General features: G+C 37.1%; 1 long non-coding RNA gene across 1 annotated transcript; it reads left to right on the top strand.

Annotated features, from left to right (window-relative positions):
- Window positions 1-1,595: 1,595 nt before the first annotated feature.
- LOC120372189 lies at window positions 1,596-5,279 on the top strand. The gene is made up of 3 exons (XR_005584777.1): window positions 1,596-1,699; window positions 2,582-2,675; window positions 5,164-5,279. It is a non-coding gene; the product is annotated as an uncharacterized LOC120372189 (long non-coding RNA).
- The last annotated feature ends 12,181 nt before the right edge of the window (window positions 5,280-17,460 follow it).

Raw genomic sequence — 17,460 nt, 5'->3', positions numbered from 1 at the left:
CCTCCCTATGAGCACCGGGTATGGGAGTTTAGGGACTACACCTGCTGCTACACCATTGCTGGATTTCAATTTTTACCAGGATGGTGGGGTGATAACTAACTGTCCCATGGATGCATGTCACCCTTGTGCACTTTGCCTTTCCGGAATAGAGGGCAAGCCTGGGTTCCCCCCATCCGCCTCAACTCCCTACTTGAGACAAGAGACAAGAGGAGGTGACCTGGACTGTGGGTCCCACCAGAGGGGACGGTCTCTGACCTATCCCCCGACTGACTGTGGGGACTGTTCTCCCCTTCCCCATGCTGGCCAGTGATGAGGCTAGCTGAGTGAACAGCAGGTTTGAACTGCTAGCAAAAGTGCCCAAACTGAGGGCTGCTGTGAATCTCTGAAGCGAGCAAATCTGCCAATATGCATAGGACCTACCAAGGCAGAGGAGGAACTTTGTCACACAGTGTATTTGAAAATGTAGAAAACATCCAAAAATATTTAAATAAATGGTATTCTATTATTAACAGCGCGACTAATCACGATTATTTTTTTAATCACTTGACAGTCCTACTATAAACATAAGAAAACTATCACAAATCAACAAGAATATTCTAAGACTTTTCTTACTTTACTTTAGGACTATTTCAATAAAATAACACATTGACATGAGCTAAGAATATACTATTCGACTTATCAGAATTTTTTTTTTTACTTCCAATATTTTGCTAACTAATAAAATTACTTTAATATTAAGCATCCTTTGCATACTAGTAATACTAATACTATTCTCAATGAATTAAACAGGCCACATATTTTGGGTTGACCTCTTTTTCTAAAGAAACTACCCGTGGTTCTTGGATGAGCGCCTGATGTTGAAAGGACTTAGTTATGATCTTCGCAGTAATAAGCTATTTCTTGTGATCGCTGTAATGAGCTTTGTTTGTATTGGTCATGATTTGTAATAGTCTCCTATTATTCCATGAAACAAATGCTATTACATACAGAAATGCATAAATATCAACACATAAAATGCTTTTCCACCTGATGCCCAAAAAACTCTTTAATAAATAATCCATCTGTGTTCAAAAGCTGTTTATGAACTAGATTTGTCTTCTTTTGCCAGTTGGATTAATTTCAAAAAATCTAAATAAAAAACTTTAAAAGGAAAACTGATGGAATTTAAAGGGTTATTATCCCAGAAAATATGAACAAAACAGTGTTTTATTTTGGGTGGGAGGGGGGAGAGACAATAATACCCTAAGTGGAGTGTTTTGGCACACATTACAATGTCAACTCACTTTAATCTTAGGACAAAATAAGCATATTTTATGATTAAGCTGTAATTGAAGGGGAAAAAGGTGTGTGTGGAGGGGCATATTTCCAGAGTTGAAATCCATCTACCCATACAGAAGCCTGAAATTCATTTTGTATTACGTCTCCTATTTGGGACACTGCACTGCAGTCTCTTGCTTGTGCTGCTGCTTCTGAGACTGGTAAGCACTGTTCTGAGTGGCTGCTTCAGGGATTTATATTCCTCAGGGGTAATAGTGCTGATTACTTAATCACCTCGTATGCTCTACTTAGGAAGGGAGAAATGCAGTCATGTGCATCAGGAGTCATGAAGATCGATAGCACCGTCTGTTTCCTTCTCACTGCTACAATCTACCCAGTGTCTGCCTGACACTCAGGTGGCTGGAGCCAGTGTTTACAGCAGGTACAACATGTAATCAAATCAGCAGCCAAAAAAGCAACAAGCTAGTCCTCGATAGAGAAGAAAAAAGTTTTGATGATGAACTATCTACAAGCTTTTGTACATAACCAAAGCACATGAACTGCATTTGAAATGAACTAAGTGAGATGGATGACTGCTGGGCCAATCTTTTTTAAGATCCAGATTTTCCTCTCTCTTGGAAATACCCAATGTAAAACAATTATTGTCCCAGGTCAATAGAAACCAAAGGTTATTACCAGCTCTCTATGTAAATTAAGCTGGGGGTTCCAGCCCATCACAAAAGCACTGCCACCTTTGGCACATCTCAGGTTATGTCTATGCTACAGACTTCTGCTGGCATAGGAATGTCAATCAAGGTATGAAGAGGTGTGATCCCTGACCAACACAGCAATGCCAACAGAGGCCTCTAGCATAGATGCAGTTATACCTGCACACTTAACTTGCTGGCTGCTATGATTGGTACGGCAGGGAGCAACCTCCACCCCTCCTTATCTTATAGTCCCCTTAACCATCATCCAAAGTTGGGTGGTGAGGGCCCCTCAGTGGGTTAGCTGGGGATCAGGATGGGTAAAGGGGGAGGGCTGACAGCAGCCATCTCCGTCGGCTATATGTAAATGATTATGGAATTACCTGCACTGTATGCTATTATCTGCTGGGTACTCTTTGACATTTAAGAATAAAGTTGCAGTCTAATTAAATCACATTGAGTGTCTCCTGTCCTCCTCCTGGTATAGCTGGACAATACAGACTTGTCTTTCCCCTGTAGACAACAAGTTTTTGGCCTTTCCTTACAAATTTTCAGGGAAATCCAACTAATTTACTGGAGGGCTTGTTTGTTTATTTTTGGTTTTCTTCTCATTCCAGGTTCCAGGCTCAGGGGCAGATTCATATGAAATCAGATTGTGACTGCATGTGAATACTTTTGATTAATTCTCATTAAGAAATAAAATATAAAAAGGTAAAAGATTTACACCTTATATATGTCACCAGATATTGCACTTCACAGGATAGCCAATAAAATTATGCAATTATGCAACTTTACAACTTGTCAAAGCTGCAGGATGAGACAATTCAAATGTGTTAAGAAATAGCCTTAGCGCCATAATGTTTCAATGCCATCACCTGTATCTCTGACTTTTCACATAATTTAGATTATCCAGATTCCCCACATTATATCACAAGACAAATTTCTAAGCAAAGATGTGTCTCTCTCTCTCTGTCATTATTTCTTAATATCCACATTTCTCGGTTCATCCTATTCAGGTTAATTGGCCGTAAGAATGTCTTGAGGTAGGCTGATCTGAAAATCCTTCCGCTAAATTTGATATCTATCCCCCAAAATGCATACTTTTACATGCCTTTAATTGAAACTCTTGGGCACAGATAAACTGCATCAGGGAAGACAACGTAAGAGATTTGGTCCCTATTGCTTGAGCTGAAGGAAAAACTTTGTTACGAGTAATAGTATGAGGGTTTTACTTCCCAGATCCTACAGGGCTACAGGGCCACAGTCATACACTGCTGAACAGTACTCTTGATAGAAAGTATGTCCACTAGACAGCAGTGATCGTCACTAGTTATATGAACTATCTCTGCTGCCAGTTTGGATGCCTAAACTTTTCCCTATCCTACCCTTTTCCCTACCCTAAACCATGCTCAGCTTTTTTGTGGGGGCTGGGATAAGAGTGAAAGAAGGTCAATAGCCACTGCAATATAAGGAAACAAAGAGCAAGCAGTTGTCTGGGGATATACAGCAGACAGAAGATACTGTTGTGAAAGGTGCCTTATAATATTAAGTTGGGGGGCAGAGGGAGGGAGTTTAGATAGATAGATAGATAGATAGATAGATAGATAGATAGATAGATAGATAGATAGATAGATAGATAGAGTCTCTGACATGGGTTCCCAAACCATTATCTTGCTCCCTGACAAATATTCTGAAACCAGCCCTACTAAATTACAATATAAAAGGGAAAATTACAGTCCTCTAAAGCAGAAGTGCACTACACTAGAGCTTGAAGAAATGTAGAATACTTCCATTAAATAGTCGTATATTGTGATATAACTCTTCGTAAGGGTAGGAACACCAAATCTCAGCTGTGATCCAAACTGATACCTAATGTTACTGTCTCAGCTAAGACAGATTTATTTTGTGTGGAAAGAAACTCTTCTTTATTAGTGAAGAGTTTTCTCCTAAAATGGGCTTTTGGTCTGACTTCCCTTCTGTTGTTTGTCAGTTGTAACTCAGTATATCATTCACAGGTGCTCATTCTATCATCTCTTGCCAAAAACCTTCACTAACATGAGTGATCTTTTTTGAGAAACAGAAAAACATTATGTCATTATGTCTGTCAAAGTACATACCAGCCTTGTGGCTAGTCTCTCTTGGAATGTACCAAAAAAAAAATCTAAAGTCAACTTTAGATGACTCTCTCAATTGGAAATAAAATGAAAAAAAATGTTTTGAAATTGCTGAAACATCCCATCATTTAGAAATTATACACAATTTATACTAAAATAAGGTAAAAAAAAAGAATATCAAGACTTAAAATATTTTTAAATTATTTGAAACAAAATATATTGACAGACCTGACCTGATTTTTATTTCTTATTTATTTTAGATTATTGGTTCATGAAAAATTTTGAGATTCTGATTCAAGATGGGAAATATTTTTGAAATTTCAGAAGTCTTTGTGGGACAGGAAAACCATTTTCCATCCAGCTCTAGTACATGAAGTTTACATGGCTGACTTATATGGGGATAGAGAACCCTCTGCCAAGTCATAAACACCCATTCCTCCAGTAATAATATAGCCTCTAAGACGTAATAACATCTACTTCATATTAAGCTGTTTCTACTACACCGGGTTCTTGGCCAGCAATTTATTCTTTTGGTTAGAGACTGAGAGAAAGAGCTCAAGTATATTCCCAAAGCAGGCCTCATCTTCTCTGTGACTTTAGGCAAGCCAAATCTCTATGTACTTGTCTGTGAAATGTTCCTTTTAATGTTTAGCTAACTCTTGTGTGTGTTGAAAAGTTTACACAATGTTTGTAAAGTGATTTGAGATCCTTGGATAAAATACTATCATTAAACACAGGAAATTCTGCTTGAGAAGTGAGCAAAACATTTCAAACATAAAGCAACACAAAACAGGAAAAAAAACCCAATATTTTTTACTGCACATTTTGCTTTCATCCCTGTAAGAATAAATAAGATTTAGGGAGGGGGAATTGGAAGGGCAGTAGTTAAGCATCATTGTTGGCTCATATCAAAGATCACAAACCTACTAGAGCAGAACAAAGCACAGGGACTACAAAAATGCTGAACAATTGTAAACATAACTGGCAACAGTTATGCTCTGCTTTGTCTGCATTGTGACTTTTCCTTCATAATTCTGTTTTGATTTTGATTGAGAAGAAAATTAGCCATGTCTTTCTTTTGTCAGGCTTACTGGAAAGAGACTCACAAGGAGAGTGGAGGTGTTCCTTGGAGACTCTGGCTGTTTAAGTGGCAACATATCTGGGGGACAATGCAAAGAAGAGTGAAGCGAAATAAATGAGGGTTACCCTGTTTGTTATATCAGAGAGCTAAGCCAAAGTTGATCGGTAGAGCTAAAGATCAAGAACACCTCTGAAGATTCAGTTCTACAAGGTGCTATGTATTCATGCAAGGGACTTAGTAGGAGATGAGGGTACTTAGCTCCTCAGAAGAGTGCTGTGCATCTAACAGGATAAAGCCCATTGTGTACTCTGGAGTCTGAAATAAAATAACGGTAATGATAAAAATACTCATACTGTGCTTTTCACCTTCAAATCACCTTTGCATTATTAATTAATCCTCACAATAATCCAGTGATGTAGGTAAGCAGGAATTACCATCCTCCTTTTACAGGAGGAAATGTGCCCAAGAGCAGAGAAGGTATCAGTGTCAAAGCCAAGAGTAGAATTCAGAAGTGTCTGGCTCTTAGTCTCATGCTTATACTATTAAACCATACCTTCCTCTCAGACCACATTTTTTAAAAAACACATCTGGTTTACAATAGCTTGGTCTGAAGTGTTGTGATTTGTTCACAACACAAGTGATAGGAAAATACTCATTCTTCTACTGGCACTGTCAGAGCAGCAATAGGCTTTCATTAATTCAATAAAGGTTGAGACAGATGCTACAGTGTTGTCACAAATAACATTAAGAGGAGCTGGAATGAATGCAAAAATACAATAGAAGTCATAGTGAGCACTTCAGTTTCTCCTCCAGCCATGCAGCCATCCAGAATTGGGAATGCCAGATGAGCCTTTGGTCTTTTTGTTATTTCGCTAATCTGAAAGCACTGGCTAATGTGCTGGCTTCCACTTTCCCCTTCTATGCTTTATGAACATAGCTGTGTTCAAAATCATGCACTTAAGTCATTGGTATTGGTAACTTACTCACAGAGCGTGTCATTGATCAGCTCCAGTGAGCCACAGCCTGTAAACTGACTCTCACTAGCGGAGATATTTTTAGCCAGAGGTACAGTGTCTTGGCAAACCTAGGCTTGGATGAAATGTGGTAAAACTATGTTGAAATTTCATCTTTAGCAATTTTATAGAACATTTCTATTGAAATCCCTCCATTTAGACTTTCCGAATGAACAATAAAATTGAACTCCCGACTTAGACTATTTGGTGGCCATTCCATATATCTTTTGAAAAGCAACTTCCCCCTAGATCGGCATTAAGGTCTCTGATTTGAAATAGAATTTAGGACAAATGACCAGCATACAGGTAACATACTGACAAAAACATTTTCTTTTATAGATTTGCTAGAAATGTATTTCTTCACAATGACAAACTTAACTAGTAGAATACATTTTCCCCCACTTTATCCATTTGTTCCTCAGACAGGGAGTTCACTTAAGTGAAATTGCCAAAGCTTAGCATCAATGCAATTCAATTGTTCTGATACAGATAAAAATCTGAAATTGTATTACAATCCTTTCCAGCAATTACTCATACTCAGTGAGTCAGCTGTGGAGGAAATGTGAATGTAATAAGATGCATTTTAAATAGCTTCCCAAGTTTAAACCCATTCCTTGTTGTAGCAGATATTTCCCCATACTGGAGATATATTAATCCCTCTTTATTATAGCTGTTGGACACACACAAACAGTGGGGTCATCATCACCGAGCCACATAATGTGCATATGATATCGGGAATAGGACTCTTGTTTCAGCGGTAAAATAAAAGCTTTATTTTACTCTACTCATCTACAGGCTAGGACCTTGGTTCTGCTCATTAACGCTGGTGTGTATAGACGTAGCTCCATTGAACTCAATGAAATGGCACAACTGGAAATGAGAGTTCCATTGCCATGGAATATGTCAACTTCTTGGGAAAAAAGAAACATACCAAGCTTTCTGTTTGTGAAAAGAGAAAAGCTATCAATGGAGGGTTCATTTATCAATTGACAAATAACAAGAGTTTTTAAAAAGTGTAAAGATTGGCTAAACTCACTGGTATAAAATAAATTATTTCTTTTACTATACTCCCTAAAATCCCTGCTAGGTATTATAGTAATCTCTAGAATACTCCTCATATGCCCATTTCAGTAAAGAAATGTGGAAAAACATAATCCACTGCAATCACCAATGTGCGGCCCTCAGCCTCTAAAGGGAATTTATGCAAGCATAAGTATCTCTAATATATCTCATTTGGTGGGTAGATGGTAATGTTAAAGGACACAAGCCAATATGTTGTAGTTTTAGTCTTTACAGTATAAAATATATATAAAATATCATAAACAGTTCTCTGGCCTCCTGTTCCTGCAAAATATTTATGTATATTGAGACATCTGGATAAATATTTAAATATCTGAAACATTAATTTTATATTTTAAGACATTTGTAACATATAACATGATTAAAGTGAAACTGTGTTTCCTGTTGGTCTGCAAATAGCTCTAATGCTTAATAAAATTGTTTGCTGAGCATACATACTGGTAATTTTTGATTAAACAAAATGTCATGGGCCCTTAGGGTCAAATACTGGAACAGCTCTTAGGCTTCAATTCTGCAAACACTTACTGCTTAATTTACTAGTGTGAGAAGATCCATTGATTTCAATGTGGCTGCTCATAGTAGTAAAGTTACACATGGACATTAGTGTATGTAGGACTGGCATCTTAATGCATCCCCTCCTAATTAATATGTATATATGTTGTAAAAGCAACATTAATGCACTCCCATATTCTGGCCACCTACACTGTAATCCCACTATATCAATATACCAAAAAAATGAATAATCAGCACTGGAAAGGGGACTTAGCACATAAAACCTTGCGGAGTGAAGATGTAGGCATACATAAACATAAAGACAGTGCTCCCTGTTCTCAGTCCCAGCTGATTGCACTGCTTTGCAGTTCCCAGCATAGAGGAACTATGAAATGGCCTCTTCCAGTTTCATAGAACACCAGAATTAAGCAGCAAGACACAGGTGTGTCTGGCAGGTGCCTAAAAGATTATGGTTTTTAGTGTTTAATAGTGTGTGGGTCACAATGTGAACATATCTGATAGGGGAATTTACTCTACAGAACATTTATAACACAAATTAGTATTGCAGCATAGAAAAATATGTAGCATTCTGTCTTTGCTTTAGTACACAAGGCCAATTTTGTTGCCCTTAACCAGATTTAAGGTCGTGCAATTCACATAATAAGATGTTAACTAATTGGCCAAAAGAGATTGTTAGTTTTGCATCATAATCTTGTTATTTCGGCATAATATTCTGGATTAAAAATGTTATGCCCTATTATCAAATACAACTTTCTTAAAGAAAACAAGAGAGCGAGAGAGAGAGAGAAAGAGAGAGAGATTAACATTAATGCTAACATGCTTAACAAATCAAATGAACTCTCTTTTCTCCTCTTGCTCCCTGGTGTACAAGTGCTGGCTTAAAGATAATTCAACACAATTTGCAATTACTGTCTGTCTTTACTCAAAAGCAACCCTTAAATTAAAGAGCTTGGAGACTATATTGCTGCAAGTAAAAATATCCTCTCTGGTGATGCTGTCTCATTTCCTTAAGCTTGTGGATAATACTGATATTTTACCAACAGACGGTGATAGGCTTCGTTAATATGTTTCAAGTAATGTAACCATAAGATAACAACAAATATATTCAGTCTGTGTATATATAGTCAATTCAATACATATATCCATGTAGAGAATGCTTGCTTCTAAGAAGACTTCATGTTGATAAGACGGCTTTGCTATATAATGCAATAAAAATTATTTTTTGCCATCCCTAGAACATTGAAAGTTCAGCTAACTGCAGCCTGCATCCTGCAATGTGATAGCCATCTATAGACCACTGAATTCCAGTTGGACTTTATACAGTCCACCAGCATGCATCCTATTGCAGTATTGGGGCCTAACATCGAAGGGCCCTTCCTGGCAGCACACACACAGAGTCTAACCTCCCAGTTTAACTTCCTATTGGTATCCACTTCTGGTTTATATTTACTTGAAAACTCTCACCTTTCTTTATGGAAAAAGAGAAAAATCTGAGCCAAAAATTCAAAAAAGAAAGGCATTCCCATTCATAAAGTTTCATCCAAATATCATGAAGAGTCCAGATAAAGCAAAGAAAAGCTTGGAAATTCAGAGCTGCTGCTGCATCTCCATCGTTACAATCCCTGGCGGTGGCAAAGTATTGAACGGGTCTCCAAAGAATAGGTGACTTTATAGACCAAATTATCTCAATATTTTCCATGCATAATGGAAACAGATAAAGGGAAAGCAGCAGCTTTAGTTTTGCATGTCCTTGCTTCTTATTTTGCCTAGACAGCTAACACAACTCTAACATAGATGTGTACGTATGTGTAGGCACGTTTGTGTATGTGTACAAACAGACAGGCTCATTTCTTCTGTACTTCACGGGCAACATAAAACAACACTTTCCAGGCAATTAGTTTTTAATTTTGTAGGTAAGAAAGACTGTCCCAATGGGAGAAATCTCTTACGAGAAAAGTAGGGCTGGTCATTTCAGTAAGTAGGGGAAAAAAACAAATTGTATTTGTCTTTGAGTTTTGTGTTCTTATTATTCCCAGTGCACATTCTGCTGGACTTGATTTTTAATAATAAGAGTCAACAAATATAACTGGTAAAATAATGCCAGAATATTTGATAGTTATTATGTAATTCTAAATTGAACCATTGTAAAAAGTGTTGACCAAACTGAAATGAATGGAAACTGTTCACCACCACCATCACCACCACTACCACCACTTCCTTACATTGATCAGGACATTCCATAGACTGAAACACAGAAATGGGGATGCCTTTTTTAAAGCAAAAGCCAACAACTTTATTACATTGAAACTTTTTGGAGATATGACCAAAAGACAAGTATTTACTTGGTCCAGTGCAGTACTAAATTGTCTCCATGCTAAATAACCATATTCAACTGGTAAGGAGGAGTGAGAGTACACAAGAAGGGTACCTCAGTCTGCAAATACTTCTGGTATACCCTTGTTCCTCCTGGGTAACAAAGCCAACCAGTCATTTCTCATATTATTTCCCATATTTATCTCTGAGAGCAAGCCTCTTTGAGCTTCTCACCACACTGGACCCTGGCAACCAAACAGTTTGTCTGCACACTCCAACTCACTGCCTAGTATCTGTCTCCACTCAATCCCAGTCTCTAAATTTTCCTAGCCACGTATCAGCCTCTCTGTTTGATAAATGTGCCCATCTTCTGGAGCATTGTACCTTATCTCCAGAATATGGTTCTGTAAGAGTAGGGAAGGGTATCTTCACTCACCAGCCACCTTTGGCTGAGAATGTGGTGGGCATTTTGTGCCAGAACCACATTCATCAGAGCAATAATTAGGGATGAATAAATACAGTAGGTGCTGAAGTCCATTGATGACAATGGAAAGACTCCCATTAATGTCAATATGCTTTGAATAACCCCCTAAGAGTTTACTTTGTTTAGTTTTTAGCTCTATTTACTGATTCTTTCTATAATTATTTGTTATAAGTTTCACTGGAATTATATTATTATATAATTATTAATATTCACTTTTTTCTTTTGTGAACTGATACTGAATTCCAGGGATGCATTTTTCTATTAATGAAGTATTTGCTGAATAATTTGCAAGAACATTTTTCATGCAATGTGTTGTCTGGGAATTATTCACTTTGACTACTTTGACTGATTACCTTGAGTCACGATATATTGCTTCTCCTCCTTGACTGGATGCCTGAAACTTTTTTACACAGGAGGATAATGAATGAGAAATTATGATGAATGGCAATAAGGAAATAATGCACTTCCAGAATGCACTGCTGAGCAACTAACCATTTACAATAAACTCTTGAAAACTTTTGGGATTTGTGAACATTTTCATGAATAGCTGTTGGCCATCCCAACACCATTAGCCCTACAGTCATACACTTTCATTTCTTTATTTCCCTTTTTTCATTAGACTACACCTCATTTGTTTTTCTGTGTTTGCATTTTAAGATGATGATATTTTGTTATGGACTTATTATAATGTATTTGGTTTTGTTTGGGTTTTACTTTTTTTCAATTCTGTTGTAAAGCACTCCTTAGCCCTGTGTCACAGATGGAGTATTGATTGCTATGTAAATTATGGTATTATCTATGGGAAAGACATTGCTTTATATACATGAAAATGGAAGGAGATGGAAAGTTTTAGGCACAAAATTAACTCAGAGCATTGGTTTGGTAGGTCACACAATATCTATTCATGTGCAGCCAACCAACAGAGTGGGAGGACCGGAATGGAACCCTAGAGGTTATCTAGTTCAGTCCCCTTCACTCATAGCAAGACTAAATATTATCTAGACCATCCCTGACAGGTTTGTCTAATCTGCTTTTTAAAATCTCCAATTATTGAGATTCCACAACCTCCCTAGGCAATTTATTGCAGTGCTTAACTACCCTGACATTTAGGAACGTATTCCTAATGTCCAGCCTAAACCACCCTTGCTGCAATTTAAGCCCATTGCTTCTTGTCCAATACTCAGAGGTTAAGGAGAACTATTTTTCTCCCTTCTCCTTGTAACAACATTTTATGTACTTGAAAACTGTTATGTCCTCTCTCAGTCTTCTCTTCTTTAGACTAAACAAACCCAATTTTTCAATCTTCCCTCATAGGTCATGCTTTCTAGATCTTTAATCATTTTTGTTGCTCTTCTCTGGACTTTCTCCAATTTGTCCACATCTTTCCTGAAATGTCATGCCCAGAACTGGACACAGTTCTGCAGTTGAGGCCAAATTAGCACAAAGTAGAGTGGAAAAATTACTTCTTGTGTCTTGCTTATGACACTCCTGCTAATACATTCCAGAATGATGTTCTTTTTTTTTTTGCAACAGTATTACATTGTACACACATATTTAGCTTGTGATTCACTATGACCCCCAGATCCTTTTCTGCAATACTCTTTCCTAGGCAGTCATTTTCCATTTTGTATGTGTGTAACTGATTATTCCCTCCTAAGTGGAGTACTTTGCATTTGTCCTTATTGAATTTCATCCTGTTTACTTTAGACCATTTCTCCAGTTTGTCCAAATCATTTTGAATTTTAATCCTATTCACCAAAGCACTTGCAACCCCTCCCACTTTGGTATCATCTGCAAACTTTAAAGTGTACTCTTTGTGCCATTATCTAAATCATTGATGAAGATATTGAACAGAACCAGACTCAGAACTTATCCCTGCAGGATCCCACTTGATATGCCATTGCAGCTTGACTGTAAACCACTGATTACTCTCTGGGAATGATTTTCCAACCAGTTATGCACCTTATAGTAACTCCATCTAGGTTATATTTCCCTAATTTGTTTATGAGAAGGTCATGCAAGACAATATCAAAAAGCCTAAGTCAAGATATATCCCATATCTCATCTCCCCTCTATCCGCAATGTTTATACACAAAGCCCCTCAGATAAGTCACTGAATTAGCTCTGATTTGTTCCCCTCCTAAATTAACATGGCTTGTTAAATGATTAAGAATGTTATTTGTTGACCAGAAAAAAAATCTCTTCTCTGTTACAGTATTTTTATTACTTTTTGTGTGTAAAACAAATACTGAAAGAACAGAAAAAGCTATGTTCACATTACAACAAAAAGGCAAGTGAGGCCAATCCTGTCGGCAGAATCCTGTTGACAGACTCTCAGAGCTACATAAATCTGATTCCAGGATCAAAGTCTAAATATATAAGGATAATATAAAGAAAAGTAAAATAATGTGATAAAATACAAAAATACACAGATAAAGAAAGGAAGGGGACAGTAAGGGAAGGCTATGTGCTTTTATCATCAATACCATTTGGTAGGTGTTTGCACAGTATCTAGCACAGTGAAGCCCTGGTATGTAACTGATGCCCATGTGCTACCATGGTACAATTAATACTTCATGATTATTATTATTGTAATATCTACACATTCTGTCAGTTGTTTCCAGGTTTCAGCAAAAGTATGAAGTGCCTAGCTCTTCCCATGGGAATTCTTTCATATTTGTGCATTAGGCAAACTTTGTTGAGCTAATCAGCAAAAAAACAAAATTCTGAGAAGTGTAGCATATGGGATTTATTATAGATTTTAAGTCATCTTAAATACAGAAATATGATGTAGTATATATCAGTAATACAAAAAGCCCACTGGGCCAAGCCTGTAAGACATTAGCTTAAGCAGTTAGTATAAGGAAGTTAAGCTTATAAGCCTTAGCAGAAGTGACCCTAAGACCTTAGACCAGCAGTGACCCTAAGTCACAAGATGGCAAAACAGCATATTTTACAATAAATAATTTTGTTGAGATCTTGCATAAAATGATGACAGGTAATTGCAAGAAGTCAACTGATGCCAGTTTGGGTATTTTTAGATAGGAACATCAACAGATGCATAATCACAAGACTGCATAGTAACCAATTATAAGTATTATTTTGTTGTTGTAGCTGTGTCAGTCCCAGGATATTAGCGAGACAAGGTGACTGAGTAATATCTTTCATTTATCTCACCAACAGAAGTTGATCCAATACAAGGTATTACCTCACACACCTTGTCCTCATAGTAACCAACTGCCATATGTGCTAATAAGTTTGAGATAATTACTATGATAACCTATAGGGTAAGGACATCCCAGCAATATTAGGGTGGGGCTGCTAGGGGCAAAGGAGACATAATACTATTATGAATATTCATGGCAGCATTAGATCCTATAATAGGCACAACAATGACCTAACCAACCAGACACTGATCACTGAATTCACTTGGCCTGCCAGAGGCAGGATAGGAACCCCATGGCCCACCATCTGCCCTCCCCACTTCTAGGTCTCCACAAGAATTGTGTAAGTATACGCATGACATGATGCTGGAAGTCAAATTAATATTGCAGTACTGTTACATTCTTGTTTGGATCAGAAAATTTGTGTTTTCACAAACTGTGTTAATAAAACTATTGAAAATTCAAAAGCTCTTTCCTTAGTGTGAGTGTTGCAACCATGCCCATCAGAGTCACAACCAAACAGTAATACTAATACTACTAATAGTACTGTACCTGAATCTGGGACTAGAACCTATCAAACCTCAGAAGTCTAATTTCTTAACTGGGGATTCTTAAGTAATCAGTACAGCCAATATAATAAATATATAATCAAGAGATCAGGCAATAGAACAATTTTTCTATGAGCTACACTGGGCCTCTGTTATTAAAAGAGCAGATTCTCTATCTTTCTCTGCTCCCATTCATAGTCAAAAAGTCATAGAGTTTATGGCCAGAAGGGACCACCATGTCATCTAGTCTAGCCTCCTGCTTATCATAGTCCACCACCATCATCCCGTACCGCACGCTTAACCCAACAACCAAAATAAGACCAAAATATTACAGCCTGAGAATGTAAGCAAGAGCCAGCCAAGCACCTGAGAAAGACAATGCTTGGTATCAAATCAGAGTCCTGACCCTCCCCTTCAGGCTGCTCATGCAAAGTGAGGGGAGACCTGCTGGAAAACCCTAGCTGAGGATCTATTCAGTGTGGGGAAATGTCGGGCATATAATGGATTTTTCATTTATTTGGCCACTTCAAAAAGTCAGAAAATAATAATGAGATAACATAGGTGAGGTAATATCTTTTATTTACTGGACCAACTTCTGTTGGTGAAAGAGATAAGCTTTCAAGCTTACACAGAGCTTTTCAGGTCTGTGAAACTAACTCAAAGTGTCACTGCTAAATACAAGATTTGACCAGATTATTTAGCACGTGTAGTTAACATGTATTTCAAGGGACCATTCAAGCTGAAGTGATCCGTTAAAAAAGTTTTGGTAGAAAAATGTTGCCTAGCTCTTATTCTCAGCAGCAGTGTATAGCTGGTGAAGCTAGTTCCCTCTCCCTACTCCCTACAGTCTCATCCCTCCTTACTCCTCTGCATGCATATATCCTCAAAGACAAACTTGACCCTCATGAATTAAAATGTTTCAACAATGGGGTTTAAATGTGTTTGTGTGGGTGTAAATTATGTTACATATATATCAGTAGTCCGTTCTTTCTTTACTGTCATTTTAAAACTAAAGAGCATGTTTTGCATTGATAAATTTCAGATTAACTGAACAATAAACATGGAATGTACTTGTTTTCTGTATAAGAAAAAGGACAAGAACATGTATGTACACACACACTCTTAATTTCTTATTTCACTGCTGTAAATCAGCAGTAACTCCACTTAAATCAATGGAATTCCATGGGTGTGAATAGAGAGTTGGTCCCCTTTAGGTTTGTTTTTCCTCACACTTGCAAAATTAATCCATTTATTTGAACAACTTTTAACATCAGGTTCACATATTGCAGAGATGGAAGCAGAGTCATATATTGCCATTCCTCCCTAAGCTAAATTAATCAGTCCTACATACATTAAACACATCCTCATTCTATTCCTAAATATTACTCCTCACCTAATCTCAAAAGTACATGCCCTGACATTCAATATTAAGGAATCCACCATTCAATGCAAAGTCAAGTGGTATTATCCTTTGACTGCAGATCCTAAGGAGCGGAGCAGCTAAAAGATTAAATGTTTAATCCTTTGATCTATTGCGTTGGCAACTGCTCTATCTATTTTATTAGCAACCTGACAAAAGTATTAGGGGCCTGGGGCTTGTGTAATGTTGCAGCGTCAAACTTTGTCCTCTGATAAGCTAGCAAAAGAAATAAAAGTTTCCTAACTATGGAACAGTCTCTGTGAGTATCCAATCTCTGTGGCTACCCCAAATATGTACCCGAAGGTAGATTAACTATTGTTTCAAGCATGCTTTTAGTCATGTCAGTTTTGCTAATGCATATGAAACACAGTAGCTGAGTATATTCAATATAATTATTATTAAAGATCCACCATGATTAAAAAAATGATTCCTAAAGGAAACACCTTTACTCTGCAACTTCATGTAAAAACATATCCTGTGTCTCAGGTGAAACAATATCCTTTGGCAAACAATTGCTTGTATGACAAGTCTGAGCCATTACACACATTGAATCTATTTCCCCATGTTAAGAATTCTCACACCTCTTGTCAAACTATCTGTAAAGGGCTATCTTGATTATCACTACAAAAGTTTTTTTATTTTAATTAATTAGCCTCTTACAGTTGGTAGGACAACTCCCACCTCTTCATGTTCTCTGTGTGTGTGTGTATATTATATATATATCCTTTATCCAATAAAGGGGGATGTAGCACACAAAAGCTTTATACTCAAATAAATTTGTTAGTCTCTAAGGTGCCACAAGTACTCCTGTTCCTTTTGCAGATACAGACTAACACTGCTGCTACTCTGAAACAAGTCTTGTACAGTTTCAACCTGAATGATTCAGAATGGTTTAAAACCCCACAGAATTATACAGAAGGGGCACTCACCTCTGAGATAGATTATGCCTGACGGGATTACCACATTTTGTCATTAGCATAAAAATATAGCACTGCTGCTGACACAGATGCAGTCCAGAGATAATCCTTCCCTTTCCTGGGGAATTTCTTCACAGTTAACCTTTTAGGCCAGAATTTCATGAGAAATTCCAAAATTTCAGCCTCACCTTGTGCAAGACTAAAACTTGATTTCATTCAGCCTCAAATCTGATCCTTACCCTAAATTTAAACTGGATCGGGACCTGACTGCTGCCTTTTCAGCCTTTCTGAAATATTCAGAGACCATTCTGCTATTTTTCCCCCTATTTCTCTGTGTTTTTATTGCTAGGAAAATTTGCATGAAACAAGAGAAATATTTCTCAGGATATATTTGAATTTTGCCCCATTTAGCGTCATAATTTTCTGCTTGCACCATCACAGTTACTTGCTATGGAGATAATATTATCACATTGGATTATGATTGCAAATGAGAAGTAGACAGCAAGGGCAGATGAATCCCTAAGGAACTTTTAGTTGCAAAGAAAAACAAAACTGTAAATATAGACACTTCAATTTTTCTCTGTAACATTTTTTCAAACTTTCCATGAGGTGTTAGTTTATTTTTGAGCTATTTAATAGTTAGATACCATAATAATAAAGAATGATCAGAGTGAAATATTACCAAGTTTAAAATATCTAAAAATAAAAACGCATTTATCTAGGGCAGTTTTCTAAGTAAATAATTAAAGGATTAATAATGATAGTTTGATATGTGAATGGTTAATTGATAATTTTCTTGGCTACTATTACCATATTTATTTATTTATTTAGATTAAATTCTCAATGTAA

The sequence above is a fragment of the Mauremys reevesii genome, linkage group 9 (genome assembly GCF_016161935.1).
Source record: "Mauremys reevesii isolate NIE-2019 linkage group 9, ASM1616193v1, whole genome shotgun sequence".
Classification (NCBI taxonomy): Eukaryota; Metazoa; Chordata; order Testudines; family Geoemydidae; genus Mauremys; species Mauremys reevesii.
This window is presented reverse-complemented; position numbering and strand designations above follow the sequence as displayed.